The following is a 27,873-nucleotide window of genomic DNA, read 5'->3' on the forward strand; positions in this document are numbered from 1 at the left end:
TTGAGGATTATTGTTACATTAAAAAATGATAAAAACTAGCCTAGCAAGTCAGTATGTTATGATAACATCTAACCTGCTTGAATCTGGAACATTTACATAATTGTTAACACAGACACACCAAATCACTTTAAATAGGACAAAATGGACTATCAATTAAATACTTTCACAACCAACTATCTATATATATGTTATTAATTTAAAGGAAAGTTCTTCTGGATTTATTTTAATAATGCAAATAAATAAGTAAAGCAAAACCTTGAATTATAGAATTAAGGAAAAATAATCATGTAAAGCCAAGACCCAATTTTATTCTGAAATAACAAGCTCCACTAAATATCCTACTGTGTCAATTTTGTTTTTAATTTTTTCAATGTTTATTTATTTTTGAGAGAGAGAGTTTGAGCAGGGGAAGGGCAGAGAGAGAGGGAGACACAGAATTCTAAGCAGGTCCCAGGCTCTGAGCTATCACTACAGAGCCCGATATGGGGCTCAAACTTATGAACTGTGAGATCATGTTCTGAGCCAAAGTTGGACACTTAACCAACTGAGTCACCCAGGTGTCCCAAAGCAAACTCTTTACCTTCTCAGACCCTGCTCTTCCTGACCTGATTTCCAAACTAAGAAAGAAAAATAAAGGACTCGAAGACCCCAATTAATGGTAAGAACATTTTACTGTGGCCTGCTGGCAAGAAATAGGTAGATATTAGAAAACTAAACACATTGGAAAAACAAAAACTCCATTTCCATTTAACCCAAATGAAACGGACACTTCTCCAAAACAGATGTGACTGCTTCTGGTTTTAATTAAGGTCACTCCTGTTTTCACTTCTACCAACCACTGTACCTAACTTAACCTATAAAGCTAAAGCAAGTATAGAATCTTATTGGCAAAGTAATGGAAACAGATAAAAAACATGAAAAAAGAAATGAAAACCTTCAGTAGTGCCAATAACACCACCCCTCCAATTCTACTGCTCCATCTCGATGCAATACAGCATGCTTTATTTTACAGCCACACTCCAGAATGGGAAAAAGAGAGAAAACATGTGTCTTTTTAGATGCAAAATTGTCCCACTCTACCACAGCTTTAATCCCTTCCCGGACCTAGAATGTCGTAAGAAAAAAGTTTAAAGGTCAGAAGCATGTTATCATCAATACTCACGTGGAGTCATACACAGAGCCTCAAAAGCTAAGTTCTCAAACTACATGACGTAGGTAACTAGTGCTGCAGAATTACGGAGCACAATAACTAAAGCCCACAGGGGCTATCTTGCCTGAACTTGTTTTGCTCTACTCGGAAGAGTATAATCAATGTGACGTGAAACTGATTACAATTGTGAAAGATGAAACATTTTTATGTTTTACCAGCTCCTACCCATCTTGGTTTTAAATTGAAATGCCTTTATTTTATGGGATTTTAATAACATCTAAATGTACATAATATACATACATAATTTCATCCCAAAACAGGAGCAAAATCTAGCCAAATCATGAGGTAAATGTAATGCCTTTAATACCTCATTTGTTGAATTTTTGTGTGACCAGCTCTCACCTAAACAAAAAGTGTTTACTTAAGTAAAACAAAAGTGTTTTACTTAATTGAAGGCCATACTGTAATAACTGTAATCTCTAATTTGTAGATTCTCAGCACGGGAGAGGGAAGGGATATTCCTTCTCATGGGGGAAGGGTTATAAAATCTACTTCTGGGCAAGACAGAAGGTAAGAAAAATTATTTTAAGAAAAGGATACTCATAACGTGCTTTAATTTTAAACATAAGAACTAATTGATTTAAAAAATATGAACATCAAAGGAGAACAGACATTTTTTATTGATTAAAAGGGATCATGGGTTTTAGAAAGTAAGAAATACTACTCTTAATTGTGGGGAAATAAATTCTCAAGCCAGACAAAACTAAATGTTCAATCTTGAATTTTGTTTTTTAGAAATATGGCAATATTATGGTGATCTTATTATGAAAAGGAACAAATTTTTTTATTTTTCTTAGGATAAAATCTATGGTGAGTTGCAAAAAAACTTTAAGGGAAAAACTGGAAGACATTCTACCTCCTCTATTTTTCTTTGAAAATAAGCACCCTTTGTTATTTCCATCTTAAAAATCCCTTTTAGTTTCTCAGCTTTTCAATTTAGGGAAATAAAAGGGGCATAATTTTTATAGTTAGAAAACATTTTTTTAAATCAAGTAATTGATCAATGATCACCAATAATTTTGATCATTTTAGAACAAACAAACAAAAAAATGATCTACAAGGAAAGCACATGATTTGTTACAGAATCTTCTGGGATTCTACTGGCAACGTGTAACATGTATAAAGTTGCAAACATTCATTCTGGTACACTTGTGTATACAATATATTAATTATATTAATAATGGCTATAAATTATGTATTTTCCTCACAACATGCATCTAAGACACTACTTTCTATCAATACAGTAGTCTTCTATCCAATAATTTATAACTTGAATAACCTGAAAAATATAAGGATATACTAAACACAAGAATGCAAGTATTTGTCACATTCCTAGCACTTCTCAATGTGCTAAAACCTTAATATTAAGACCTCACACCATTTTCTGTAATTGGCACATGCTTACAATCAAGTCACGTTTACTAGCAACAGACGGAAGTGCTGTATAACACAGATACAGTGCTCTGATACTTAATATCAAAAAAAGTACAGAATTACTATACTAATATTCTCATTTCCATGTATGAGTTCTAGCATTTAATCGAATTGTGGGTTTTTAATGTAACCTGATATTATTCTACACTTACTGAAATTCATCTTTTAAAATATCCAAAAATAGGACTTGACAAGGACTTGACATAGAAATGGAAAGTGGGCGGGGCGCCTGGGTGGCTTGGTCGGTTAAGCGTCCGACTTCAGCTCAGGTCATGATCTCACGGTCCGTGAGTTTGAGCCCCGCGTCGGGCTCTGTGCTGACAGCTCAGAGCCTGGAGCTTGTTTCAGATTCTGTGTCTCCCTCTCTCTCTGACCCTACCCCATTCATGCTCTGTCTCTCTCTGTCTCAAAAATAAATAAACGTTAAAAAAAAAAAAAAAAAAAAAAAAGAAATGGAAAGTGGATTCTTATTGCAATTTAAATGAATACAATTACTTACAACTTAGTCAAACGGCCAGTGAAATTACAAAACATGCTCTGAGTTAATCTTTTAAGTACCTTCGAGCATTTGGACAGTAATGTCTTCTCCTAATTTTCTAGTTTCAATTCTTACTATTGATTTCTAAAAACAGCTTTTTAATCACCTTTTTGGGTGAGAGTTTGTCAGTATCTATATATCATCATGGACAGAAATCTGGGAAAATCTACATTTGAGAACAGAAATAGTATTATTTCCTAAGACTTTCCCTACCTGTAAACGCTGACAACGAAAAAATAGGGAATTCTGTTTGGATTTGAAAGGTCAATTTTAAATACTGTGATTTCACATGTTTATAAATAAAGCAGGATACTTTTGTAACATGGCAGTCATAATTTTAAAAAAATTGTTTTTTAATGTTTATTTATTTTTGAGAGAGAGTCAGAGCATGAGCAGGGAAGGAGCATTGAAGAGAGGGAGACACAGAATCTGAAGCAAGCTCCAGGCTTTGAGCTGTCAGTGGAGAGCCAATGCGGGGCTCGAACCCACCAAGTGCAAGATCATGACCTAAGCTGAAGTCAGATGCTTAACTGGCTGAGCACCGAGGCCCCCCGGCAGCCATAATTTTTATTTTTAATCTTTAGAAATTAGAAGGGAAATTATTAGTAAATATTTTATTTCAAAATTCTAATTAAGATTCCTAAGTCATAATTTCTGTTTTGCACCAAGTTAAACATTCTATTCACCCTGTAACTATAAATGGCTACAGGTAAGAACTTACGTTACTGCAATGTTATTATAGCTCTTAAGTACAGGAAGGGAAACACACACACACACACACACACACACAGCACAGAATAAAGGTCAAATTGCTTTCAAGAAAATAAAGTATATGTTACTCTTGATTATGTGTCTAAATAGAGCACAACATTCTGATTATAAGTCCTAGAAGGGGAACTTGCATGTGGCTACGTGTGCACAGATTAAGTATCTTTGATACAGTTCTAAAGAGAAAACAGGTAGCTCATAAATTTAATCACTGACTACACTGTATTTTAAAAGTCTACTTACTATTTCTTACAAAGCCTTATAGATAAATTTTTAGAACACACCAAACAAAAGGCTACAGTTTTCCTGGGGAAAATTAACAGCATCATTCCCCAAATTAAATATATCTCAGCAAGGGGCGCCTGGGTGACTTAGTCAGTTAAGTGTCAGCTCAGGTCGTGATCTTGCGGTCTGGGAGTTCGAGCCCCTCGTCGGGCTTTGCGCTGACTGCTTGGAGCCTGGACCCTGCTTCGGATTCTGTCTCTCTCTCTCTCTCAAAAAAAAAAATAAATAAACATTAAAAAAACTAAAAAAAGGGGCGCCTGGGTGGCGCAGTCGGTTGAGCGTCCGACTTCAGCCAGGTCACGATCTCGCGGTCCGTGAGTTCGAGCCCCGCGTCAGGCTCTGGGCTGATGGCTCAGAGCCTGGAGCCTGTTTCCGATTCTGTGTCTCCCTCTCTCTCTGCCCCTCCCCCGTTCATGCTCTGTCTCTCTCTGTCCCAAATAAACGTTGAAAAAAAAAAAATTAAAAAAAAAAAAAAAACTAAAAAAAAAAAATCTGTATCTCAGCAATAGTTATAAACAATAGTAATCTAAAGAAGTGTCAAAAAAGTGGTACATCATTACTTAAGATTATTAACACGTGGATTACTTTAGGATTTAAAAGTACATAATTAGCAAAAAAAGAGTACATAATTAGCAAATGTCTATCATGGTATCCTCAAATATAATTATGTGTATGCCTTGAAGAATGAAAACAGTAAGCAAAATACTGTCTTTTAATGGCTTTAAGATAACTGCTTCAAGTATTGTTATTCAATAATAACTTATCTATTTAAAGGAGATCATAAATGAATTAAGAAACTAGGGTCCTAACACCCAAAGTACCAAACATAAAATCTAAAGACACCTCTTCCAAATAAACTCTAATTTATCAACTAGGAGGCCTTACAAGGCAAAATCAGAAAAGGTGTCAGGAGAAATGGTTTCAAAACATAAGAATGCATTTCTGTGGTCTCTTGTGAAACATTGCTTAGTAGTAAGCGGCACAGGGCAAGTAGTAATTTGGGATTCCTAATCCACAAAACATACACATTAGTTTCAAATATAAAGTGAACAAACGTTTATTCTAATACTTACAAATATCTTATTGAAACTAGGCAAAAATAACAATGAGTATCTTGGAGGAGAAGAGAATAATTGAGGGAATTAAGAAAGATGTACCCTACATCAACCAGTCTTTAAAACCAATTATAGTGGGAAGGACGAGAGAGCAATCATTTACTAAGCATATATAATCCCCAATTATTTTTAAGTTTATTGTCTTACCTAGTTTTATCTCCACAACTATCCTCATACAGGACAACTATCCTATCTGCGGACAGGGCAACTAGGACTGAGAGATTTAAACAATTTGCCTGAGAATAACAGCAATAATGTTTCAGGTTAAGGTAGAAATACATCAAATAAAGATATTACCATCAGAGGATGGTGGTAATAGTTGCACAACACCATGAATGTACTTAATGACACTGAATGCTGTATTTAAAAGTGGGTAGGGGAGCCTGGGTGACTCAGTCGGTTAAGTTTCTGACTTTGACTCAGGCCATAATCTCATTGTTCCCAAGTCTGAGCCCTGTGTCGGGCTCTGTGCTGACAGCTCAGAGCCTGGAGCCTGCTTGGGATTCTATGTCTCCTTCTCTCTCTCTGTCCTCTCTCTTCCCTGCTCGTGCTCTCTCACTCTCAAAATTAACATTAAAAGTTTTAAATAAAAGTGGGTAAAATAGTTTATTCTGCTATGTGTACTTACCACAATAAAAAATACTAAAAGACCCACGAGGGGCGCCTGGGTGGCTTAGTCAGTTAAGCATCTGACTTGGGCTCAGGTCATGATCTCGCAGTCTGGGAGTTTGAGCCCCACGTCGGGCTCTGTGCTGACAACTCAGAGCCTGGAGCCTGCTTCAGATTCTGTGTCTCCCTCTCTCTCTGCCCCTACCCCGCACTCTCTCTCTCTCTCTCTCTCAAAAATAAACATAAAAAAAATTTTTTTAATAAACAAAAAGACCCATGAGACAAGAAATCCCAAAGCAATGATCAAATCTAAAAAGTGCTTATAAGTAGACAAAAATCAATATTTAAAAACTATTGCCAGGGCACGTGGCTGGCTCAGTTGGAGCCACATGTGACTCTTGATCTTGGGGTTGTGAATTTGAGCCTTACAGTGGGTATAGATTACTTAAAACAATTTTTTTTTTGATGTTTATTTATTTTTGAGAGAGACAGAGATAGAATGCGAGTGGGTTGGGGCAGACAGAGAGGGAGGCACAGAATCTGAAGCAGGCTGCAGGCTCCGAACTGTCAGCACAGAGTCCGACACGGGGCTCAAACTCACGAGCTGTGAGATTGTAACCTGAGCCAAAGTCGGACGCTCAACCGACTGAGCCACCCAGACACCCCTACTTTAAAAAAATAAAATCTTAAAAAAATACTGCCAGAAAAACGGTATCAATGTGGAGAAAAACATGACTAATTCTAAATATATGAAGAACTAAGCATTCAAGAAATTTTGGAGAAAGTAGATTAGCATACTTATCTGTAGAAAAGAGATAAAAATTTTGTGCAACAGAAGAAAGCATAAGCAACAAATCAACAGAGCCAGTTATTAAAATGCACTTTCATGCAATGAGAAAAAACAACTCTAAGATTAAAAGGATATAATTATGATAAATATAATTATGATAAACCTTAATGTCTATAAAATAAACCCAACAATTCAACAATATGATCATTTGTTATGTGGCAAACCATGACTAACATCCATCAAGGATGGATGCCTCTGTATCCATCAAAGGATACAGACAGTTTAAGTAACCACCAAGACCAAATCAGCACTTGGGAAAAAAGATTCTCACCACTAACTGAATAAACTGTAATATTTTTAAGATACTACTTTGTACCAATGAAACACCAAAAATATATATATAAGCAACAAAACCGAGTGTTCTCTGAACTATAAGAAAATAAGAAATATTCAGGGGTGCCTGGGTGGCTCAGTCAGTTGAGCATCCAACTTGGGCTCAGGTCACGATCTCACAGTTCGTGAGTTCAAGCTCTGCATTGGGCTCTGTGCTGATGGCTCGGAGCCTGGAGCCTGCTTCAGATTTTGTGTCTCCCTCTCTCTCTGCCCCTCCACAGCTCACACTCTGACTCTCTCTCTCAAAAGTAAATAAACATTAAAAAAAGATATGAAAAAAATATTCAGGCACAGCTGTAAAATCATATTATCTTCAGACTATCCTCTGGTTAGAGTCAGGTCATAAAATTGCCCATGGCCTGATTCATTTCCTAATTTTTCCCCCAAAATTAAGTAGAGGGGTAAAAAGTCAACTCTATTCCACTATTTCAAAAAATAGAGTAAGTTTGTTTGTTCAGAGAAATGAAAAATCAGAAAAAACCAACTTGTGGAGAATGGTTTACCTATGCTCCAATTGCACTAATGAACATTCTTTATTCTTTTTAATTGTTTTCAATGTTTGTTTATTTTTGAGAAAGAGCGAGAGAGACAGAGCGTGAGCAGGGGTGGGGGAGGGCAGAGTGGGAGGCAGGCACAGAATCTGAAGCAGGCTCCAGGCTGTGAGCTGTCAGCACAGAGCCCAACATGGGGCTCGAACTCACGAAACCGTGAGATCATGAACTGAGCCGAAGTCGGAGGCTTAACCGACTGAGCCACCCAGGTGCCACTAAACTATTACTCTGCATATATACAGGAAAGATGTTGTATTAGTACTTTTGTAAACTGCCACTTTACCAGAATCTCATTCTTTCTAATAATGAGAACAGTAAGAGAGTTGATTGTTGAGTTTCAGCTATATATTTTCCCTTGCTGCATAAAAATAGTTTCCTTCCTCTTTCCCAATATTAAGCTCTTTATTTCTTCTTACTACCTAATGATATTGGTTTACACCTCCACTATAATATTAAGTAACAATACTAAATGTTGGGCATCCATTTCTTGTTCCTCACATTAATGAGAATACTTCTACCATACCACTATTAAGTGTGATATTGGTTTTGGTCTGAAATAAATTTGGGGTGCCTGCCTGGCTTAGTTTATAGAGCATGCGACGCTTGATCTTGGGGTCATGAGTTCAAGCCCCACATTGGGCACAGAGGTTACTTAAAAAAAAAAAAAGAAAAAAAAGGAAAGGAAAAGAAAAATGAAATAAGTTCTCTTTAATCGTGTCAAATAAGAATTCATCAATTTTAATTAAATGAAGAACATTTATCAGGAAAAGATATTAATTTGGTTAATGCTTTTTTGGCATCCAAAATGATGATGACCATATGGTTTTTCTTTCATCTATTAAAACAACATGTTAACAGATCTAATATTGAACCATATGTACATTTATTTCAGAAACTAAACTCTTGGGTTGTAGAATATTATTTTAACATACTGTTGAATTCTATTTTCTAGTACTGAATGTAAGATTTTTACATTAATAATTGGAAGATTCTTCCATGGTTTCCTATTTTGTGTTGTCCACGAAGTTTTAGAATCAACATTTCATTGGCTTCCTTAAAAGAGCTATAAACTCTCTCTTATCCATGCTCTGGTTCAGCTATCTATTCCTTGGCTATTTGAAATAACATACCTATGAAAACACCTAGGTCTAAAAGTTTTTATGGAGCAGTCCTTTGATAACTTTACGGATTCCCTTTATTGTTATTGGTCTACTGAATTTCTTTCTTCTGGGGTCAAATTTGGCAACATTTTCTAAAAATATCCATTTCATCCAGATTGTCAAGTTTATTTGCATAAGGTTTTAAACCATAATGCACGTGTGTAGTGTTTTCATTCTCTTTAGAATGAATTCTACCATAAAAAACCTCCCAAACTTCGGGGCACCTGGGTGGCTCAGTGGGTTAAACACCCAACTTCGGCTCAGGTCATGATCTCGCAGTTTGTGGGTTTGAGCTCCGCATCAAGCTCTGTGCTGACAGCTCAGAGCCTGGAGCCTGCTTCGGATTCTGTGTCTCCCTCTCTCTCTGTGCCCCTCCTTTGCTCATGTTCTGTTTCCCTCCCTCTCAAAAAATAAATAAACATTAAAAAATTTAGAAGAAAAAAAAAACCTCCCAAACTTCATCCAAATCAGTTTACTCTCAGTGAACTTCCTATTGATCAAAATCAGTAATCAGAACATTCTGATTCAAGAGAGCTGAAGAAGCACACCCATTTATGTCCTCTCTCCAGAGATCCACTTCATAAAAATAACAGCAAAGGAATGAAAGAGATAAAAGACACAACAACAAAATAAAAACAGTGGGGCGTCTGACTGGCTCAGTCAGAAGAGCATGCGGCTCTTAATGTCAGGGTCATGAGTTTGAGCCTCACATGGGGTGTAGAGATTACTTAAATAAATAAAACTTGAATAAAATTTTAAAAAAGAAAAGAAAAACAGTGATTTCAAGAGGCAAAAGATTCAACAAATTTCTAGAAGACAGAAAGTATATAGAGAATTGATATCTGAGTCATCCATTTTCTCATCATTTCAAGAAATATTTTAGGGGCACCTGGCTGGCTCAGTTGGTAGAATATGTGACTCTTGATCTGGGAGTTGCAAGTTCAAGCCCCACAATAGGTGCAGGGCTTACTTTAAAAAAATAAATATTTTATGTACTAGGCATTATTCTAGGCACTGGAGATAAAGAACTGTGCACAAAGACTCCCTGCTCTTAGTATGTTTATATTCTAACTGGTAAGAGACAGATAAAAAGTAAATTATTATTCAAGCAGTGGTAAGAAGTATAAAATAGGACAAGGAAATAGAGAAACTAATTTCACAGAGTCTGGATTCTTTGTCCCATGTGGCCACTGAAGTCTCTGATGTTAGTTTAATGGTCAGCTAATGATTAGACAGAGATTTCCTTAGACTCCTGGAACCAGTAAATCTCCCAGTCTTCATGGATGGGGTCTGTATATGTATTAGGGCACACTTTTAACACTAAGCCAGTTTACAATTTTTCCTTAGCCTTCACTATCCGTTGGCACAGAGCCTCAACATGAACTAGAACTAAGAACTTAGGGCCTTCTCAGGTCCTTTCTAAAGATGCACACAGCTCAACATATGGGCACAGCCTTCTAGATTCCCAGGAATATATCAAAGCTTTACAAATCCCCTATGGACATCTACTCCCCAGCTTTTCCTTTTAAGCTTTTTGGTTAGTCTGTTTGCCCCAACCGTTACTCACTACCACAGGCAGCCGAGACGTTCAATTGCCTCTAATTGTTTTCAATGAATACCCTGGGCAGAAAAGGCTCCAAGTCTGGTCAAATATATGCAAGTTTGCAAATGAGGTCTTTTAAGGAACCACCAGACAGGTCAATTAATAACAAATAATAACAAGTCAAATAATGACAATTCTCTGGAACAGGGCTTTGAAAAAGCTCCAGTCTTGGTCTATAGCTTCCAGTTGGCTTCTGGGCTGCTAGTTTTCACCATGATTAGGGACTGTTGGTTTTCAAAGCTACTGTGGAACTGGAGAGAGGATGGCACCTGGGCAAGTTAAAACATTACAAAGTTCACGGTGTTCTTGAGATTTGGCCATTTTTTCTTGAATAAATGTTCCTAGTTTGCTACAAGCCTATGGTTAATGTTCAGAGTTCTGAAACAGTTGATTTTGACTATGTCTGCCAGTGTTCTCATTGTTTTTATAAAGTATTTCCAAAGGTTCTTCCTCTGCCATGACTGCCGACATCCTGCATTTTAATTGAGAAACTCCTTTTTTTTTTTTAAAAAAAAAATGTTTATTTTATTTCTGTGAAAGAGACAGAGCATGAGCAGGGAACGGGCAGAGAGACAGGAGACACAGAATCTGAAGCAGGCTCCAGGCTGTAAGCTGTCAGCACAGAGCCTGACACGGGGCTCGAACTCACAAACTGTGAGATCATGACCTGAACCAAAGTTGGACGCTTAACCGACTGAGTCATCCAGGTGCCCCAAGGAACTTATATTCTAATAGAAAGATGAACAAATAATAAGGTAATATGATTTCACAAAGCAATAAGTACTATGGAAAATAACACAAAGAATAGAGTGACTACAGGGGAGCTATTTCAGATAGGGTGATAATTTCTGTGAGATGGTAACATTTCAGCAGAAATGTTAACAATGAAAAGGATGGAGTTATAAGAAGATACAAAGGAAGAGGTTTCAGAAGGAAAACAAGTGTAAAGAAACTGAAAGGATGACATCTGGGCATGTTGAGAAATGGCAAAAAGGCCAATGTTAGCAAGTGAATGAGTGGTTGGAAAAGAAGACTCAGATGCAGGCAAGGGCCAGAAGACACACAGCTTTGTAACACATGATACGTTGTTTGGGAACGCAATGAGTGCTTCAAGCAAAACAATGACATAATTTGAGGGGTACCTGGTGGCTCAGTCGGTTAAGCATCCGACTTCGGCTCAGGCCACGAACTCGTGTTTCGTGAGTTTGAGCCCGGCCGCAGGCTCTGTGCTGACAGCTTGGAGCCTGCAGCCTGCTTCATATTGTGTCTCCCTCTCTCTCTGCCTCTCCCCTGCTCACACTCTCTCCCCCCCCCACCTCAAAAATAAAGATTTTTTGAAAATTAAAAAGAATTACATAATTTGATTAATAAACACTAAACACCATGGGGAGAATAGACCATATGGATATACTTGCCCTCCTCAGGCAGACCATTTAATGTGTCTGGAAAGCATTTCTCCAGGCTTTATCCAGGGGACAAACACCAGATGCTCAAAATCAAGAGCAAGGGCCAGAACACTGATTTAAGCTCCAGGCACCCTTCATTTCTTCATAACTGTTTACTTGAATCTGGTACATTTCTAAAACTTCTACATATACTTTCATCTGTGATTTCTTCTCCTAGTCTCTATTGATCCAATCTCCTTGTTTCTCATCTTTCAGAAATTTGAAAGTCTCATCAACTGATGGTAACCTTTCTTGATATACTAAAACATCTAACATACCTAACATATTACTCAGAGTCCTTCATACTCAAGAGTCCTCCTTTGTGTAGACACAAATATCCAGCAGACCTATACTCAGTGATCTCCCTTAAAGCTCTATTTATTTATTTTAGAGACAGCAAGAGAGCACACACGAGCTGGGGAGAGGGGCAGAGGGAGAGACAGAATCTCAGGAAGGCTCCACACTCAGTGCAGAGCCCAACGTGGGGCTCCATCCCACGACTCTGTGATCATGACCTGAGACAAAATGAAGAGTCAGACACTCAACCAACTGAGCCACTCAGGAGCCCCAGGCTCTCTCTCTTTTAAGTGACCTTAAGAGAGCCCTTTAGCTCTCACAATTCAGGCATCAGCACAAATCACATTTCTGTGGCCAAAAAAATTGCAACCAACTACATCTTCCAGGCTGAACTGTGGATAGACAAAAGCCATCACCATGATGGTGAACTCCCTCCATAAATAAACAGCCCAGCCAAGTGACTGTGGTAAAATTGGGAATTCTTCTGGTTACTTTATTTGGGAGGTATGCCTGACCAACATATCATGGTATTGTCAGCTGTAGGAATATTTATAGTAACTTTACACTTAATAGAATACTTATCTGAACTTACTGAGAATTTTTTTTTAATTCATTTAGTCTGTACCAAATTCTTAATAGAAACAAAACACTTTATTGGGAAGAGATTCTCTAAGAAGAATTGTTCTTATGATTTCTAATATTATTTCTTAGAAAATCATCCTTTGAAGTTGTCTATAAAACAACCTTTTGGGCATCAGGGTGGCTCAGCCGGTTGAGCATCTACTTCTTGGTTTTGGCTTGGGTCATGATCCCAAGGTCACTGGGCTCTGCACTGAGCACAGAGCCTGCTTACAATTCTCTCTCTCAGGGCACGTGGGTGGCTCAGTCAGCTGAGCATCCGTCCAACTTTGGCTCAGGTCATGATCTCACAGTTCGTGGGTTCGAGCCCCGTGTCGGGCTCTGTGCTGACAGCTCAGAGCCTGGAGCCTGCTTTGGATTCTGTGTCTCCTTCTCTCTGCCCCTCCCCACCCCACCCCTCTCAAAAATAAATAAACATTAAAAAAAAAAAAAAAAAAAAAGATTCTCTGGGGCACCTGGGTGGCTCAGTTGGTTAAGCACCTGACTTCGGCTCAGGTCATGATCTCACAGTTCATGAGTTCGAGCCCCACATCAGGCTCTGTGCTGACAGCTCGGACCCTGGAGCCTGCTTTGGATTCTGTGTCTGTCTCCCTCTCTCTCTCTCTCTCTCTCTCTCTCTCTCTCTCTGTGCCCCTCCCTACTTGTGTTGTGTCTCTCTTAAAAATAAACAGTAAAAAAAAAAAAGATTCTCTTTCTCTCCCTCTCTAAACAATAAAAACTAAAATATTAAAATCAAATATTATTAAATAAAAATTAACAAAAACTTTTCCCCATAAGCTTCCAATAAAATAGGGAGATGTGTTCTACAGGAAAAATTCCAAAACCAGGGTAAAAAGTATTGAAAAGGAATGAGTTCATCTGAATTAGATTTGTCAAAGTGAGTTTAATAATAATCCAACGTTCTACTACGTTCCTTCCAACTCTCCTAGATTTTAGTAACTTGTCAGTCACAAGCCTAAGAATTTAATGTATAGAGAACCAGACTCCATGAAACTCAAAACCCCCAAAATTTTATCTTCATCCTCTCTTAAATCTGTGAAGTTAACTAAGAGAATCACAACTTTTTTCTGCAGGTGTTACAGACTGATACATGGTTTATACCAACATGAATATCCTATGTATTGCTTCCACTTACATAGAAAAATCTGTACCCTACTTCATCAAAATTCACAAGTCAAAACTCTATATATCATTCTATAAATCTGTATACCACGTTTATACATCAATTAGCTCTACATTATTCAGATAAAATTTATCTTACACCATACTAACAGAAGTCTTTTGAAATGTATGTCCTTACCTGTAAGAACTATAAAATCTAAGTTAGGTTCTTTGATCAATGTTTTATTTCTCCAAACTTATTTACTCCTTCAAGAATCCATGAGCCAAAAATTCAGTGCTGTCATTTCAGCACAGAATGAGGAACAGTAAAGGTTTCTTTTTTCATATTAAAAAATTTTTAATTCCAGTGTAGTTAACGTACAGTGTTGTATTAGTTTCAGAATGACAGTGAAGTTTTAACACTTGTTATTTTACAATTTTCAACCTAATTCACCTCTGTCGGAGGCAAGTTTGGCAAGCTTAGAGCACTGACTCTGGAGCCAGACTACTTAGGTTCAAATTCCAGCTCTGCACTGATGAGTGCTGTGGGAGTTTAATTATTCAACTTTCCTGTGCCTCAGTTACCCCATCTGTAAAATGGGAATAATAATAATAATAATATATTATCTTTGTCATAAGGTTTAAATGAGTTAATATTTGTGAAGCTATCAGAATAGTGCCTGGCACCATAGTAAGCATGACAAAGCTGTTTGCTGAAGAAAAATTAAATAAATAAATATCTTAGACATAAGACAAATTCAGGAGGGAAATCTGGTCTTGAGTGAAAGGCAACTCATTAACTAGTTGCTCTTAGTTTTTCAAAGGGAAAAATATTAAAATTATTAAGGATAAGGCCCAAATAGCAAGAGATTCCTATGAGAGATTAACAAGTTGGACCTGTAGTTTTGCTTTTGTCACTTGGCTTGATTCCACATACCCTATACGAGAACTTTCCCTATAAGTCCTTTGCAAGGAAAGTGGTTTTTAAGCTCCTGGACAATAAAACATTAAATGTCAATCACATCCTGTTACTTAGCAAATACACAGAACTCATCATGGTCACAAATACTTTCAGGAGATCCAACTGTGAGTTGTGAGTTATTAATAGCTAACATTTATGGAATGTTTTTTATGGGTCAGACACTGTTCTAAGTACGTTACATGTATAATTCATTTAATCCTCTCAGTTAAGTCTGTAAGATAGGTGCTATTGATTATTATTACCATTTTAGAGATAAGAAAAAGTACAGAGAGTAACTTGGCCAGGGTATTTACCTAGTAAGTCACCAACCTGGAATTCAAGCCCAGGCAGCCAAGCTTCAAAGCCTGAGGTTTCAAACCACAGCTATGTGCCATTCAATATGAAACATCACAGACAGGACTGATGACTTTAAAAAGCTGACCAAGCTAAAAATCTATGCTATGTCATGCTATTCACAAGCCAGATAATGAGAAGATACTAAGGCAAGTTTCCTTCTTTATCCTCTCTCATTTTCGTTCTCCCAGGCCTCCCAAATGAATATGAGTTAATAAAGTGAAGTGCTTTACACAGTGCCTGGAACATAGTAAGTGTTCATTAAGTGTTAGGAGGAGGTGACGATAAAAACAGTAGAGTATGTTGCTGACCCTGCCTCACTCTAATGGCTATGATATGCTAGGAACTGCTGAGATCTCTACTACCTTTCCCCCTTTATGATTACAGAAAAGGAGTCGGGACAATACATACATGCAGTCCACTCTTCAACCGTGTTACTTTCACCTGACCATATACACAAGAGACACTGCTTCACTGCTCAGTTCTCTTTTCTGGTTTACAAAGACTGGATTGGGGCCAGAAGAAAGTAGAATAAAACAGCTTTGTAACCTTTGGACTAGTTGCTAAGAGCAAAAGCAAAGTTCGCAAAACGCAACTTCATCAACTTCAACTTTTGACTGTAAGATGGAACCTAGCAAATGATTCTCATGATGGAAGCTCTGCATGTGACCAAGTGTTTTCAACCTCATGATTCTATATTATTGCAGTCTTTAAAATGATGTGCCTAGGGGCGCCTGGGTGGCGCAGTCGGTTAAGCGCCCGACTTCAGCCAGGTCACGATCTCGCGGTCCGTGAGTTCGAGCCCCGCGTCAGGCTCTGGGCTGATGGCTCAGAGCCTGGAGCCTGTTTCCGATTCTGTGTCTCCCTCTCTCGCTGCCCCTCCCCCGTTCATGCTCTGTCTCTCTCTGTCCCAAAAATGAATAAACGTTGAAAAAAAAAATTTTTTTTTTAAAAAAATAATAAAATGATGTGCCTAACCACAGTAAAGAACAGAGATGACAGCAATGACAATCAGGGCAATAGGGTCTCCCTCTCAAATGTTCTGCAGTTATTTAGATTAAAAGCTTAACAGAATCAAGATACATTTCAGAGAAAAAAAAAACTAACAAACCCAAACATTTTCAATTCCAAAAAACAATATTAGAAAAAAATCTAGCAGTCATTTGAATTTTTCAAACTCCAGGTATAATGCATTAATGTTGTCTTATTAACTTAGTGAAGACTAACAGTTTTTAATGAAATACAATAAAGCAAAATAGAACAGAAAATATTACAATGTATCACCAGTAGTAAAGATAATAATATTGTTCCACAAAACTTCTGTTTCAATTTTAAACATTAATATGTACATACACATGTATAAGTACTGGATAATGTATACGTACGTGTGTAAGTACTGGGTAACAATGAAAAAATGCATCTTATAGTGGGTCATGATCAAAAAAATTTGAAAGCCACTTTATCAGAATATAAAAAACTGACCAGTCAAGGAGGAAAATATCCACTTCAAACTACACAGGAAATAACATTCAGAGTTCTGCTGGTTCTCTTAGTTAAAAAAAATTTTTTTTTTCATTTTGTTTATTTTAGAGAGAGAGAAAGAGAGGTGGAAGGGGCAGAGGGAGAAAAAGAAAATCTTAAGCAGGGTCCACACTCAGTGCAGAGCCGCAGAGCCAAACTCAGGGCTGGATCCCACAACCCTGGGATCATGACCACAGTCTAAACCAAGAGCCGGAGTCTAAACCAAAAGTTGGTTGGGATGTGCAACCAACTCTTAATTAGGTTTTTAAAGACAACCCTTTACTCTGAAAAAGAATTTAAAAAGGAGAAGAAAACCATCTATAAGAATCAATAGTTTAACAGTTACTCCAAATAAACAAGTTTCACAGAATGTGAGGTGCCAACACTAAATAACTGTATACTAACAGGAGATACACAGGAATGAGAGAAAGCAAACATTTTCAGTTCATCTAGCTATTAAATGCCACACCAATATTAGAGATGGCTTATACTCTTTGCAAAAGCTCTCATTCCCAATCTCAAGAACACTTATTCATCAGTTATCTGATAGCTGCTTCCCAACCTACAGCAAAGATTTGGTAAAAGGGAAAAGTAGATTTGAAAAGTTCAGTGAAGTAATAACACACTGATTCCTGGAGAATGTGTGTGTGTGTGTGTGTGTGTGTGTGTGTGTGTTTAACGTTTATTTATTTTTTGAGAGACAGAGAGAGACAGAGCGTGAGCAAGGGAAGGGCAGAGAGAGAGAGGGAGACAAAATCTGAAGCAGGATCCAGGTCTGAGCTGTCAGCACAGAGCCTCACACAGGCCTCGAACCCAAGAACCTTGAGATCATGACCTGAGCTCAAGTCAGACATTCAATCGACTAAGCTACCCAGACGCGTCCTGGAGAATGTTTTTTAATAAGACAGGTATATACTACTTTTTACCCTAAAATGTTCTCTAAATTCTGAAATTTTCTAAAAAAACAAATCATATACACATTTTGGATTATGCTGTCGACAAAGAGTGAAACTGCCATATTAATATTATCAATCTAGTAGGAAAAAATTAACATTATTGTGTTAAATTAAAATTCCCTCTTATTTTAGGGGCGCCTGGGTAGCTCAGTCGGTTAAGCGTCCGATTTCAGCTCAGGTCATGATCTCATGGCTTGTGAGTTCGAGCCCCGCATCGGGCTCTGGGCTGACAGCTCAGAGCCTGGAGCCTGTTTCAGATTCTGTGTCTCCCTCTCTCTGGCCCTCCCCTGTCCACACTCTGTCTCTGTCTCTCTCAAAAATAAACATTAAAAAAAATTTTTTTAATAAAAAATAAAATTCCCTCTTATTTTGAAAAAAGGAGGAACAACAGGTGAAACTGACCTAAATCTTTTTCAACTACTATGGAAACTTAAGAATAAAGTTCAATTTTACCTAAAAGCTAATCATTCTAATTTATTCCCATAGTAACAGTGCTGCTAGCAGAAACAATTTTCCTAAATTCAGTAATTGCTACATTATTAAATTTCAGGTGAAAAAAAAACTATTGAAATTTTAGGAGATAAACTAATTATCAAACCCATATATAAAAAAGAATTGCGTCTGAAACAAAAATTAAATGTTTAAACCAAAATAAGGAATATTCTAAATCATCATACAAAGCTTCTCAGATCCGTATTTTTCCCACCAAACAGAAAAAAAATCAAGACAAAAGCTACTATGCAAAATGGTGTACTAAATTAATATCTGAATTAATAAAAGGAGTTAATATATAAGAAATAAAATTAGTATCCCTAACCAAGTGTCCCTTCTTACCAGAAAATAACTATAGTTTTCTTCCGCTAACCAGATTCCATGATTCTCAATTGTTTCAAAAACTCAGAAAAATAACTTCTCATATCTCAGTCCCAGACTCCTACATTAATTAAACTACACTTCAAATGATATAAAATCATCTCCTTCCCTTAGAGATGCAACAAGAATTTTTACATTTGGGAATCATAAAAGCACAAAAGAAGTAATATTAATATAATTAGTAATATTCTAAATGACTACATGCATTTTTTAATTTATAAAGGAAATGGTTTGTGAAAGTTCTCCTCGTTTCTAAGTCAAACGAAAAACACTCCTCTTTTCTAAGAAAAACTAAAAACGCTAATTTAAATATATTAATCTCAACATAACAGTCCTAAGGAAATGGAAGTACTTAATTTTGCACAAATTTCCAACTTTTCCAAATTTACTACAGGTAAATCAGAAATCTCAGTTTGTTTCCTATTTCATATTTCGAAGTTGTTAAATTCACAGTGGACACATTAAGATTTCAGAGTTTAAGACTATTACATAAATTTAATACTCTGCAGATCAAAGAAAGGAAGTATAATAAGATCAAGAGGTAGGACGTTTTAGGGGCGCCTGGGTGGTTCAGTCAGTTAAGCATCGGACTTCAGCTCAACTCATCATCTCATGGCTTGTGTGCTCGAACCCCACTGACAGCTCAGCCTGGAACCTGCTTCTGATTCTGTGTCTCCCTCTTTCTCTGCCCCTCTCCCGCTCACGCTCTATCTCTCTCACTCTCTCTCTCAAAAATAATAAACGTTAAAAAAATAAAAAGAGGAAGACATTTTAGTAATATAGAAAGATTTTATTAAGTATGCTACCTTTTCTCCAAATAACTCAAAAGTAACCAACTTCCACACAATAATTTTTTAAAGAGGGAAAGATATGGTCCTGCTTTCCTTTTTTAATACATGATTTTTGCCATCTAAGAAACACAGGTGGTAAAAGGGTTTGCAATTTGCCTTAGGCCAGCCCATGTAAAACCCCTCTCTAAGGTTCCCAAGCCCAAAGTGGTCCTCTGATAACAGTTTCCGGCATACTGGATTTTTAACCTTAACCTACAAAGGAAGAAATCACTAAATTAGTAAAACGCTGTACAAAAAGGTCATGAACTCTAAAGCCAGAAAAACTAAGTTCAAATCCAGCTCTCTGGCTAACTAGCTGTGTTACTTTGGGCAAGTTACATAACTTCCATGCCTTGGTTTCCTCATTGGTAAAATGGAGATAAGAACAGTATTTACTTCACAGTGTTGTACAGCTTAAGGAGGTCATACATGTAAACCACTCAGAGTAGTTCCTGGCACATAGTAAGAGCTATATAAAGCTGCTTTTATTTTTTACTGTTTTACCAATACAGATTTTGACAGTTCAGTTGCGAAAGTTTCCCAAATGAAATTTATTTAATTGTACCTATAAAAAAACAATATAATTTTATATTAAACAGTCATGCAAATTAATGTAAGAACCTTAAAATCAAATAATGATGAGAAATCACTGTTTTGAAAACAATAGAAAATCACAAAATCTAGCTTAAAAAAAATCATATACAACTGTCACTGAGAAGTGACATTTTCTTAGGATTAAGCTTATTTTAATTCTAATTATATTTTCTTCTTTTTTTTTCTACACCCTGGTGATACAGGTTATGTTAAATCTTATGGTTTAATTCATATATGTACAAAGAAAACCAAATTCAGGATTTAAGTGTAAACGCCAGCCTTATGTATAATGCTACCTAGTTCACATGAACAGCCTATATACGTATTACTAAAACTGTACATAGTAGGTACCCAAAAGAAACTTGCTGAAAGAAATATATTCTTTTTGCCCTATTTTCTAGGGCAAATAAAAGTAAATCTACCTAGTACAAATATTAACCAAGCTGATAAGTTAAAGTGCATCCAACACAATCGGTAGTAAGATCTGTAAGATATTAAGTACTATTTTTTTTATTTTTCTTTTTGTTTTGTTTTTTTAATTTTTCCACCCAAATTTTGGAATCATTTGTTCCAGTTCTATGAAAAATGCCACTGGAATCTGTAGATTACTTTGGGTAGTATGGACATTGTAACAATATTAGTTCTTCCAGTATATGAGCATGGACTATCTTTCCATTTATTTATGACATCTTCAGTTTTTTTATTTTTTATTAAAAAAAATTTTTTTAATCTTTATTTATTTTTTAAGAGACAGAAAGAGACAGAGCATAAGCGGGGAAGGGGCAGAGAGAGAGAGGGAGACACAGAATCCAAAGCAGGCTCCAGGCTCTGAGCTGTCAGCACAGAGCCCGACGTGGAGCTTGAACTCACAAAACGTGAGATCATGACTCAAGCCGAAGTCGGACACTTAACTGACTGAACCACCCAGGCACCCCTACATCCTACATCTTCAGTTTTTTAATCAATGTCTTACAGTTTTCTGTGTACAGGTATTTCACCTCCTTGGTTAAATTTACTCCTAGACATTTTATTCTTTTTGATGCCATTGTAAATGGGATTGTTTTCTCAGTTCTTCTTCTTTTTTTTAATCTTTATTTATCTTTGAGAGAGAGAGAGAGAGAGAGAGAGACAGAGTGTGAGCAGGGGAGGGGCAGAGAAAGAGGGAGACACAGAATCTGAAGCAGGCTCTAGGCTCTGAGCTGTCAACACAGAGCCCGATGCGGGGCTCGAACTCATGGACTGCAAGATCATGACCTGAGCCAAAGTCAGACACCCAACCAACTGAGCCACCCAGGAGCCCCTCAGTTACTCTTTTTTGACAGTTCATTATCAGTGTGTAGAAATGCAACAGATTTTTGTACATTGATATTTTATCTTGCAAATTTACTGAATCCATTAATTGTAACAGTTTTTTGTGGACACTTTAGGTTTTCTACAGGTAGAATTAGGTCACTTGCAAACAGTAACAGTTTAACTTATTCCCTTACTAACTTGGATACATTTTCTTTTCCTTTTTCTGCCTAATTGCTGTGTCTAGGACTTCAATACTATGTTGAATAAAAATGGTGAGAATGGACATCCTTGTCTTGTTCCTGATTTTAAAGAAAAAGCAGTTGACTATGTTTGTGATGGGTTTGTCACATATGGTCTTTGTTATAGTGAGGTATGTTTCCTCTATTCCTATTTTGTTAAAAGTTTTAAATCATGAGTTTTACAATTTCAATGGATGTTGAAAGGTTAGGACTACTTATACATTTCCTTTTTTGATTTAAAATACTACTATGGGCACCTGGCCAGCTCAGTCGGTGGAGTATATGATTCTTGATAATCTCAGGGTTATGAGTTCAAGCCCTATATTGAGCATAGAAATTACTAAAAAAAAAAAAAAAAAAAAAAAAAAGGTAAAATACAACTACAACTACATATTTAAAAGAAGAAAACAGTAAAGTTTTCTTAAAAACATAAAATTTTATGAAGTCCATATTTCAAATATGGTTTTAAATATACTACAAATGAAGAAGATACTCTCATTATTTTTACATTTAATAATTAGATACCTTACGACTTAGGTTGATGGGACCAAATAAAAATATTGAGATGATGATGTGGTTGCTGCTCCATTATCTATGTTCTCTGTCAATAAGACATATTAATAAGGCAGTTCGTAGCTTAAGCCATATATTCTGTATAAGAACATACACCTGTATTTTTACGTTAATCGGCAGAAAGTCCACCTATTTTCAACTTTATTACAAATATAATAAATAACCCCCTAATATAAATGAATGTAGGGGAAGAATAAGCTTTTCCTAATATTCTTAAATGCATTTTGAACTTTTAAAAAAATGTTTATTTATTTTGAGAGAGAAAAACAGCATGCACAGGAGAGCAAGGGGAAGGGAAGAGAGGGAGGAGAGAATCCCAAGCAGGCTCTGTGCTGTCAGCATGAAGCCCAAAGCCGGGCTCAATCTCACAAACCATGAGATCATGACCTGAGCTGAAATCAAGAGTCCAACGCTTAACCATCTGAGCCACCCAGGCGCCCCACTTTGAATTATTTCTATGTTGAACTATTCTACGTTAACTATTTTGAACTAGTCTTCCTCCATTTAAAATACACATAAGTTATCTCCTTGTTATATGTAGAACACAAAAATCTCTTAGACGACTACCGAAAAAGAAGTTCTATCAGCCTTTTATCTGAAAGCAAAACAAAAAGAACGAAGTTATGAATTGGTTTAGGCAGATCATAGAAACCATCACACCACAAGGTAAGGATGTGGTGTGGGTGTACTTTGTTTCTTATATTTTTAAAGCTGCATTTTCCTTAAAACATATCCTAGGGTTCAAGAATAAAAGTTTAAATATGTAAAACAACATACAGTAACAAGTAAAATGACAAAAAATAATCAAAAATAATTGAACCAAATAAAAACAGAAAACCTGGTATACATAAACTAATATGAGAAATTTATTTTAAATGGAGTCCTCAGGGTTACAAAATAAGACTGCCAAACTAAAGGAGAAATTTCTATGGAAAACTGACATCAATTCCTCTCCTGAGCTTTACAACCCATACACTAAGCTGTCTCTGGTGATAATTTTTGTTGTTGTTTGGAAGCTGGGTAGGACATGCACACTTTTCAGAAATTAGAAAGTCTGTTAGTGTTTGGTAGGAAGACAGGAGCACGAACACAAATGCTCCAATGAGACCACAGGATGTTCATGTAAAGGCTTTTATGCAGCATTCATATCATAATGGGCTAAAATGATTTTAGAAGAAAAGAGAGAAAGAGACTCCCTGAGACTTTTCAACTTTTACTTCTGCACAACAGTTTCTTTCTAGGGGCCATCTTTGAAGGCAGCCTTGAATTTAAAAATCTGTCATAAATTCCTTCTCCTAGAATTCATTCCTATGGCACAAATGTATTGAAATGAACCACTAGGGGCGCCTGGGTGGCTCAGTAGGTTAAGCTTCCAACTGACTTTGGATCAGGTCATGATCTCACAGTTTGTGAGTTCAAGCCCCACTCTGTGATGACAGTACAGTGCCTACTTGAGATTCTCTCCCTCCTTCTCTCTCTGCCCCTCCCCTGTACTCTCTCTCTCTCAAAAACAAATAAATAAACTTTAAAAAAAAAAAAGAAGAAGAAGAAATGAACCACTAAATACTACACTGTGCTCTCTGGCCTACAACTTTGAGAGAACTAAAACCCACTTCTCTGAGTGCATGACTCTGAGTACAAGACTTCTGTATTTGCAAAAACTGACCTTGGAAAAATCACCAATTCTTTAAGTCTTGATTTCCTTATTTGTAAAATAAAAGGGTAAGTTTGAGCTCTACAGAACCCTCCAGCTGTAACCTGTAGAAATCCATCTACGTTTAGACTTAGACATGCTCAAGAAATAGAAAGTTCAGAAGAATGTGGAAAGATGGTCTTGCATCAATCCAAAAATAAATCTATCTATGGAGTGCCCATGGCTAAAAAAAAAAAAAAAAAAAAAAAAAAAAAGTCCACAAACTTAGAGGTAAAGAAGCAGTTAGAGGGAGTCAGCCCATATTCACTGGGGTTAGTTTTTAAGGATGTGAAATGAGGAGACCCAGGTTGAACAGAAGCTGGAGTTTCCAATGTAGGTGCTGGGGAGAAGGTATGGGTAAAGAGCTTTCCAAAGGGCTTCCCTCAGCTGTTAGATAAGGACTGAAAACCACCCAAAGGGTCCTTCTCTGTGGCTTCTAGGACTAATATGGCCAAGCTCCAAAGTCCCTTGCTAAAAATAGCTGAAGGGAGCAGCCCCATTCTGGAATGAGCAAGGTCTATGCCCTGCTTGTGTATGTATATGCATCATATAATGAGAGAAACTTTTCTCTAACTCACCAGTCAAACGTGAAGCAGACACTTCACTTAAATACTAAATCTCAGAGCACAATTTATATTTCAAAAGCAGATCACATAAAAGTATTTGCAATCAAATGCCAGACATACACCACAAACACTGGAAAAACAAAAATAAAAATTATCCAACGCTGTGTCTCAAAATATACCTCGGATCACAAAATTTGAGACACTAACCCCTATTAAGTCCAATCTCTTCATCTTGGAGGTGACTAAAAGCCATCAGAGAAACTTTAAAAATTTAAGAGAAACCTAACTCTCAAATGAGAAAACGATGGTTTTTAAGACTAAGGTGGAGGGGCGCCCGGATGGCTCAGCTGGTTAAGCGTCAGACTCCGCTCAGGCCTTGATCTGGCAGTGGTGAGTTCGAGCCCCCGTCGGCATCTGCGCTGACAGCTCAGAGCCTGGAGCCTGCTTCGGATTCTGTGTCTCCCTCCGTCTCTCTGCCCCTCCCCCGCTCGCACTCTATCAATCTCTCAAAAATAAACATTAAAAAAAAAAAAAAAAAAGACTAAGGTGGAAACAGTAAGGAAAAAATAAAAGAACAGTCGAAGTAATAAAGTAGTGTAATGTCTGGCTTATGAAGAAACAGGAAGAAAAACAGAAAACTTGTCAATACGGTAAAAACGAAGAAACCATCTGTAAGAGGTTAAAGATAAAGGTACATTTGCACACGGAGTTCAATTAATGAAAACGTACTCTGAAACTACTAGGGTGCACTCTTAGGCAGAAAACGTTTCAGTAACTCTAAAATTTCTGGCAAGAAGCTTGTAAATCTGGGGCTAAAAATCTCCCAAGAAACTCTTGTCTTCTGTCATAGCACCTGTCCTGTAAGTAAAGCCCAGGCAGAACACAGAGCTGATCGTCCGCATTTTTGCCTCAGCTGTGCACATCCACTCTCATGGGGCAGAAAACACAAAAATGACAGCACGTCCTCATGGCCCGTCAGTTAACAAGACCACACAAGCCCAATCGCTAGCTGTTCCGTGTGCCTGCCACCTGTTAGCCTGCTCCAGAGAGAGCCCCCCAAACTGTGCTCCGGCAAAGAAAAAGGGAACGCCTTTGTTGTTCCCTAACTACGGAAGCTACCAGAGTCTAACCCTACGCCTCAAGGCAAAACTTCCCCCAAGCCGGATGAATCGGCCGACACTGGGGCTTTGGCTAAGCCCTTCTCTAGCTAAGAAAAGGCGGGAGAACCCCAGGCGAAGCACAGATGTCACCTACTAGTCCCGGGAGGGGACAGGGATCGAAGGTGACGGAAGTTGGGGGGCCGGACCTAGGACCCTAGAGAGACCAGCTCAGTTTCGCAGTGGAGGAGGGGAAGCACAATGAGGAGGTGGGCCGTCCTGCTGCGGGAAAGAACAGCGAGAACCCCGGGAGGTGCTAACGTGAGAAGCAAGGGAAAAAGCGAGAGGCAGTGGTGAGGGAAGCGCTGAGGCGAAAGGCAAGAAACCCGGGCTCGTAACGGGGGGATGAGGAAAACAGCGAGGCGAGAGGTGCGCGGAGGCCAGCAAAGCTAAGGGGGAGGTGAAAGAGTCGAGGCCGGCCAGGGAAAGGGCTGGAGTGAGGGAAGCACTACAGGGACAAGGGACAGGCAAAGAAAACCCCCACCCACAGGGACCGGGACAGAACTCTTGACCCGTCCCCGTACGGGCTGTACTCTACCGGCCGCACTCTGACCCTGTCGCGGCGGTGACTCACCCTAAGGTTGCAGAGGCCCCAGAGCAGGACATGGGTACTGGTCCAGACCCACAGCAGAACCCAGCGGATGGAGGAAACCGCGGCGTTAGCGTGACCCGGATGCGCATCCCTAGGAACCGGAAGTCAGCGGCCAGGGTCACCTCACAATCCACACCTCTTTCCACCAGAAGCCTCTGGGCGCATGTGTCAGGCCTCACGGGGCGGGGCGGGGCAGGGAGGCGCCTAGATCCCGCCCACTCCGCCGTTCCGGGAGCTCCGCCCCTGGTTACGCCCCACCGCGCGCCTCGGAGCCGCTTAGTGCTGAGGGGCTGATTTCTTGCTTCGCCCAGGAACTGGTGGTGCTTCTGCGGCACAAGCAGCCACGACAAAAACAAACAAAAAAACAAAAACTTAACGCTTTCATATTTTTAGAAAGGCTTTTAGAATGCATGTAATGCTTGCCTCCCTAAAGCGATCGTGAGAAGAAATGCTGGTTGTATCTGGTAGTTTTAGAAAAAGTGCGGGAGGAAGAATGGGTGGGAAGTTTCGGAAGACGCTGGTGGGGAGGCGAACCCAATATTGGTTTATTCCCAACATCTATTGGTCTTACAGTAACTTCTATTGCGTGCACGCTATTTTATGTGATAATTTTATCAGAAACAAAATTTATAGATGCTTCACTAACTTTAAGTTACTACCCAAATAGGAGCAGGGTTGAATTCAGGCGTGTGGAGACCTGAAATTTATTCAATTTGAGGGCCCTGTTAAAGAAAATCCAAAATTACAAATACAATATTAGGTATAAAAATGAGTCTTTGGAGTGGGAAAAGAAATTACAAATTACAAATTTTAAAACTTCACAAATAACACAAAATCCAGAAAAATTACACACTGTTTTTAAACTGATAACAGCTCTAAAATACTTCTTTTCTACACTCTTTGGGCTGTATACTCTTTGGTCACCTCTTCCTATGACAACTTATTAAGTAATATCATTTATTGAGATCCTTGACTCCTCTCTTTCACACCCTTCGTCTAATTCATCAGTGAGTTCTGCATGATCTGCCTTTAAAATTTGTTCAGAATCTGACCATTTACTGCCTCTACTGGTACAAGCCACAGTCGATGTGTGACTGCTCTTTTTATACGCTTCCTTTTCCACAATCTGTTAATACCACATCAACAGGCTTCTGTTAACACCTTAAGCAGATCCTGTCCCCGCTCCAATGGATTCCTGTTTCCAAGTGAAAACAAAAAATCCTTGTACTGCCCTAGAGGACCCTCAAGACGTGACACTACCTACCCACCCCCAAGTACAACTAACCTTATCTCCTACTCTCCATTATACCACCACGTCAAGGCACATTGGGCTCTTTGCTATTCCTCAAACCTACACATGAACTCAGGACCTTCATGCTTGCTGATCTCTGCCTGGAATCTCTTCCCCCAAACACCTGCATCATTCACCAGGTCACCTCCTTTACATCTTTGTTCAAATGTTACCCTCTCAATGAGAACTTCCTTGCCACTGTATTTGTATTATTTATTTATCTGTTTGTTTGATTTTGAGAGAGAGTGAGAGGCAGAGAGAGAGGGAGAGAGAGAATCTCAAGCAGGCTCCACACTGTCAGCATGGAGCCTGATGTGGGACTTGAACTCACGAATAACGAGATCATGACCCGAGCTGAAACCAAGAGTTCAACGCCTAAAGCAACTGAGCCGCCCAGGCATCCCCCTGCCACTGTATTTAAAACTGAAGCACCATCACCCTC

General features: G+C 38.2%; 1 protein-coding gene across 3 annotated transcripts in view; it reads right to left on the bottom strand.

The window, feature by feature from the left end:
• The window catches only part of EYA3 (EYA transcriptional coactivator and phosphatase 3), a 103,267-nt gene that overhangs the window by 70,264 nt on the left and 5,130 nt on the right, over positions 1-27,873 (bottom strand). For 2 of the 3 annotated variants that reach the window (XM_045476290.1, XM_045476288.1), the window contains exon 1: positions 26,123-26,247. The exons of the other annotated variant lie outside the window; for it this stretch is intronic. The gene's annotated coding sequence lies outside the window, so the exon portion shown is untranslated. Of the gene's footprint in view, positions 1-26,122; positions 26,248-27,873 lie in introns of those variants that run through there. 3 annotated transcript variants of the gene reach the window in all.

This window comes from Leopardus geoffroyi, chromosome C1 (assembly GCF_018350155.1).
Source record: "Leopardus geoffroyi isolate Oge1 chromosome C1, O.geoffroyi_Oge1_pat1.0, whole genome shotgun sequence".
NCBI classification, from domain to species: domain Eukaryota; kingdom Metazoa; phylum Chordata; class Mammalia; order Carnivora; family Felidae; genus Leopardus; species Leopardus geoffroyi.